Source organism: Xenopus tropicalis, chromosome 8, assembly GCF_000004195.4.
Source record: "Xenopus tropicalis strain Nigerian chromosome 8, UCB_Xtro_10.0, whole genome shotgun sequence".
NCBI lineage: Eukaryota > Metazoa > Chordata > Amphibia > Anura > Pipidae > Xenopus > Xenopus tropicalis.
The window spans coordinates 23,490,852-23,496,371 of record NC_030684.2 but is presented as its reverse complement, the minus strand read 5'-3'; the positions used below and the strand labels follow the sequence as shown (position 1 = coordinate 23,496,371).

At 43.9% G+C, this 5,520-nt stretch overlaps 1 long non-coding RNA gene across 1 annotated transcript; it reads left to right on the top strand.

The window, feature by feature from the left end:
• The first annotated feature begins 1,802 nt into the window (after positions 1–1,802).
• Positions 1,803–2,751, top strand: LOC116406932. The gene is made up of 2 exons (XR_004219894.1): positions 1,803–1,909; positions 2,000–2,751. It is a non-coding gene; the product is annotated as an uncharacterized LOC116406932 (long non-coding RNA).
• Positions 2,752–5,520: the final 2,769 nt, after the last annotated feature.

Below are 5,520 nucleotides of genomic sequence, written 5' to 3'. Positions count from 1 at the left end.
TGTTGTCCAGCAGGCATGATGCATGTACTGTACTAAGATGCACATTTTCCTTAAGTTCACGCACTTATACTAGGTCACTGGAGCAAATTGTAAGATGTAATTCTACAACAAGCCAAATTGACTTATATCCTTGTACTGCTGGACTGCCAGGCTGCGTAGCAAAAAATGAATCCAAAATGAGGGATCCCATTGAGGTTTTTAAGGGGGCAATGTAATAATATGTCTCAGGGTAAATTTTGCATACAAATCTAAGCTAACCATAACCTTAGTGATCCACACTGGAACCTTGCAACTTTAGGCTCCCATTCGCTAGGCCAAACTGGACTGGACCATGTGGCCCCTGGGTCAACTGTTGGTTCATATTGGGGGCCTATGCAGACCCTTTAATAGAGGTATACATCCAGGCACAGATTTTAATGTGGGTGCCTCAAGGCCAGGTCCCTGCTGTCCCCCACCAGCTTGTACAGGGGGACATGGAACTGTCAAATCTCCTGCCCAGACTTCTGTGTCCAGAAGAAATGCAATCTGGTGGCATGTCACCTCTAAAATCCTGGCTCCCAAGGTCTGGCCTTTGTGGCCTTCTCATGAATCTGGTTCTCACTGAATCAGCAGAATAATACAGTCCTCACCCAACAAGAGTTTCTATCTTACCCAATTGACATCATTACAATTTTTAAAGAGATATCAGTCCAGGCCATGGGGGAAGGCCCCATGCACAGACCAATAAGCTGCAGAGAGCAAATCTTGGATCAGCCTGGCCACTTTATCTCATTCATTAGTTAAACCTGAAATGGGTAACACCAGGCTATGAACTCTAGGGTAAAAATCACTTTGCTTTAGCTGTATATTGCTCTGTATATGGGCTCAAAATAATGCCCTTCCCGACTGATATCTGACTGCTACTCTGTCACATATTGATCAGATTGCATGAAGCATGTAATGACTCTCTGGGCAAGAAGTCTGTGCAGGCCTTCAATGCAGTCTAAAGGCCCCCATACACGGGCAGATAGAAGCTGCCGATATCGGTCCCTTGGACTGACTTGGCAGCTTATCTGCCCGTGTAGGGGCAGAAACGAGCGGGCTGGCCGACCGATATCTGGCCTAAAATTGGCCAGCTATCGGTCGGCCAGGTTAGAAAATCCAGTTGGATCGGGGACCGCATCGGCTCGTTGATGCGGTCCCCGAACCGACTGCCCCATTGCCGCCTACATAATCCGATCATTTGTCCCCAGGACCAAACGATCGGATAATTTTTTTTTTTAACTTCAAGCTTTTTTTTTAACTTCAAGCGGATCTTACCGTGTATGGGGACCTTAACTGTTGCTCCATGGGCCAAAGGATTGGACTAGCCCACTCTAACCTGTACCAGTCGAGAGATCTTCCCATGTCCCATGGCCAGTTTTTCTGTTTTTTTATTTTTTTATTACTCTATCTATTGAAATCTATTTATCTATTCAAACCATCCAATACCCCAAGTCTGTAACATACAGCTGTTTATTATATAACAGAGGGTTGTCGATGATGCCATTTCCAAACATATTTTAATGGTAATGTAAATATGATAGTTATAGTTAACTGTAAGGGAAACTTTCCTTGTAATAATTAGGCTGCATATGGCAGACAGCGGTGACAGTAAGAGCTTGGCAGCCTTATACATTAAGGGTTAATGCATCTGGTGGTGTCTCTGATCTGGCAGTAGGGTAGCACCCTGTTCTAGCTGCTTGCCAATCAGTGCAATATCAGGAAGCTTTACTTCCCTTTCATGTGCAGGAAAGCCTGCCCCGGAAGCAGCTTGCAGGATGCTGATGTGTGCTAAGGGAAAGGGAGTCTGTGGGAACGGAATCCAGAATCCGGGCAACCCTGCACCACTTGTCATCTGTATTATATACTTGTCCAGCAAAAGCAATAGGTCACTGGCCAATTAAGCACTATGCACTCTGTTACTGTCTGCACAGGAAGATACACACAACTGATAATTTATCTGCTCTGTATTTAACAGGATAATAAAGAAGTGGATCAGCCATGAAACAGCCCCCTGTCAGCAGAGCAGCCGTTGATATCTGAATGAGCAACAGTGCACTAAAATCTGCAGTACAAGAGTTGGACTGACCTGCCAGGCTGCACATCTCCCAGTGGCACCACTGAAGGGCAATGCCTTTTAGCTGCATAGACATGGAAATCAGATATCTTTAACATGTTTTATATCTAACTGTTCCTGTAATGGGCCTAGGGTGCCAGACACTCTAGTGGGTGCGTGGGGACCCAGTCGGACACTGAAGGGAAGGCTGTGGCTTACCTGCCTGACAATAAAGGAGGCTTATACAACCTGCACTGCATGGTGATCTAGTACCAACTACAAGGCAAATCAAAACAAAAAGAAAATGAACTTTCTGCTTAAAATATACAGTAGAGAAAAAAACTTTAAGACATAGCGCTCCACATTATTTAAAGTCACCATATTCAGAAAACCCCAGACATTCCATACTGATCTGATATTTGTAGCCAGGGGTGTAACCTGGCCCCCCCAAAAAAAAAATTTCTGGACCCCCTGTACACATAATGAAAAGCGACCCATAACAGGAGCAAAATTGTGTGAGTCACCTGCATCCCCCCCACTGCACATAATTGCAGGTGACTACCAAGGGAGCAGATCCCAGCCGGCTCCAACACCAACGTCTCCATCCCACCGTGGCTATGAAATTTTGATAGCAGCCATTAAACATGGTACCAGGGCAGTGCCATAAGATTCAATGAGACTGATCCTTGTGCAAATCATGTGACCTTATCCTCATAATAATGGTACCTTCCGTGCAACCAATTCTTCTTTTTTTACATCACCCTGCCCTGGCTGTAAAAGGGCCACAAGGCAGTGTTTATTTCCTGGAATAATCTGCCTTGAGGGTTATAAAAGGTACATTTTATTTCATTTTTAAAAATCGTACAACAAAGATTGAATATACAGATACGGATACTTAAAAAGTCCAAATTCCAACCCCCCTCCCCTGCCAAAACACTTGCATAATGTATATTTTTTCATTATCTTCCCCAGATAAAAAGTTATTTTAACAGACGGGATGAGCGGATTACTCACTTCCTAATCGCCAAACACAAAAAAGTACAAATGGACTGGTGACGCTTTCAATCTGCTGGGCTGAGCAGCTCTAAGGGGGTAAATCAGCCCAAAATGTGCTGGGAGAATTACCAGGTAATGGGGGGGGGGGAATATATGTATACATTATTTTCTTTTTTGCACTATTTAGAAGATCTACTAATTCCTGCTGGTGGTAGTTCCAGGTTTCACTTTCATCAGCTTATGTGGAATTCATCAGAGAAGGCTAGATGGGCACATAGATGCCCCCCACATGTTGCAAAGGAGCATGAATTGACACAAGTACCTTTTTAAATAGCGCCACTGAACACCCAATATAGTGTACAAAACTAACGCTAGGTGCCTTTGCATATAAGCTTCTAGTGCCACCCATTATCCTTTTGAATGCCCTTGTATGCCCATTTTGCTGCAGAGAGCAGACAGCCTATTGCTTTGAATTAAAAGATTACACAGGGTCAAGACCAAGCCAGTGGGACACCAGGAAAAATGCTGGTGGGCCCTGCCACCACAGGCTTACTTCCTGCCTGGGATCTGTGGTGCGTGGAGAGTGGTTTGCAGTGCAAGGCTGTGTGGTTGGGTGGTGTTAAGGTGCCCATACACTATAAGATCCGCTCGCTTGGCAATGTCACCAAGCGAGTGGATCTTCACCCGATATCCCCACCTACGGGTGGGCGATATCGGGTAGCAAGTATCTTAAAAAAAAAAAATAATCCGATCGTGGCCCTGGGGCCAAACGATCGGATTACATTTGCGGCCATGGGGCAGTCGGTTCGGGGACCGCATCAACGAGCCGATGAGGTCCCTGATCCGACTGGATTTTCTAACCTGGCCAATTTGAGGCCAGATATCGGTCGGCCAAGCCGCTCGGTTCTGCCCATACACGGGCCGATTAGCTGCCGAATCGGTCAAAGGGACTGATATTGGCAGCTATAATCGGCCAGTGTATGGGGACCTTTAGGTTCATGAAGGGGTTGGGAGGCCCTACAGCTGGGGTGGTGGGCAATTAAGGTAATTCCCAGCAGGCCCCGAAAACCCCAGACTGACTCAAATCAGAGATGGGACAGGAAGATGGGGCTGGGGGAACTGGAGGCTGTATTTTCTAAATGGGACCAAAAACTTGTGATGCTCTTGAAAACCAAGAGGCAGGTGGCCTCACTGCACTAGGGTTGGCAGATGCATTAGAGGCTATAGGGTTGATTCACTAATGTGCGATAACACATATCACATGCTTTTTTGTGTTAAAATTGACGCGAAAAAAACCCACATGATTCGCTTAAGTATTAAGTCGCATATCGCATACGTTAATTAGCCCGCAACCGCATGCGTTCATTTTACCACATTGCGTTAATTAGCGCCCAGAAATAATACTAACGCATGATTCACAAACACTTAGACGCGCTAAATATCACATTAGTCAATGAGAAAAATTGACTAATGTGGAGCAGGCGGTAATTATAGAAAAGTACAGTTCATGAGCTTTTGGCAACACAATATGGACTTTGCAGTGGGATTTATTCAAGTCTGTGTTGGCCCTAGAGTGATGCAGCCGCCAGTTTGCAGGGAAATGGTCGTTTTCAAAAAAGTAGTTTTACGAACATAATGGTGTGTATGGCTAATATGGCGTGCGCGCAGAAAACAGCGCACGTGCGCTAATTAGCACATTGCGTCAAATAACACACGAAAATAGTCTTTGCAACTTAAATAATGCAAACAGCATCGCGTCTACATTAACGCAAATATCATTTTAGTGAATCGTGCGTTAAGAAGCGAAAAATTCGACGCAATAAAATTTTTAACACATGATATAAATAGCGCTCGTTTTAATGCACTTTAGTGAATCAGCCCTTATATCTTCTAAATGGTACAAAAATAATATGCATATTGAAAATTACTTTGCTTAAAGGAATCCCTACGAGAGTTCTTAAAGTCTTTGAAAAGTCTTTTCCCCACAATTTTGTGAACAAAGATGATCACAAAGTAAAACCTTCTCTGGATATGATGGCATTAACCTTTGTTGGCTTTTACCTTTTAAAACCTGCTTTTTTATATTCAGACCACCTACAAGGCGGAGCTTGGTTACCACAATCTGGTTTTACTTATTATAAATATTTGACATACGTGGACCATAGGTTCAATAATAAAAGGTACAGTAACAATTAGAATAAAAAATTTGTAGCTTATGAGAATGGGAAACTTGGTTTTCAAGCTTTTTTTTTGTCTTTGGTTCGTGTGGAATATATACCAGAGAAGTTGCTGCCATTTTAAGCTCATGAATCACTGAGCATGGTAATGGCAAATGAACCCAGAAAGACCTCAGGGTGTTCCCACCAACAAAAAAAGATGGGCAGGGATGCACTGACGTAATATTCTTTGTGATAGCCAACAAAAGAATATAACTATTGCCTGAGGGC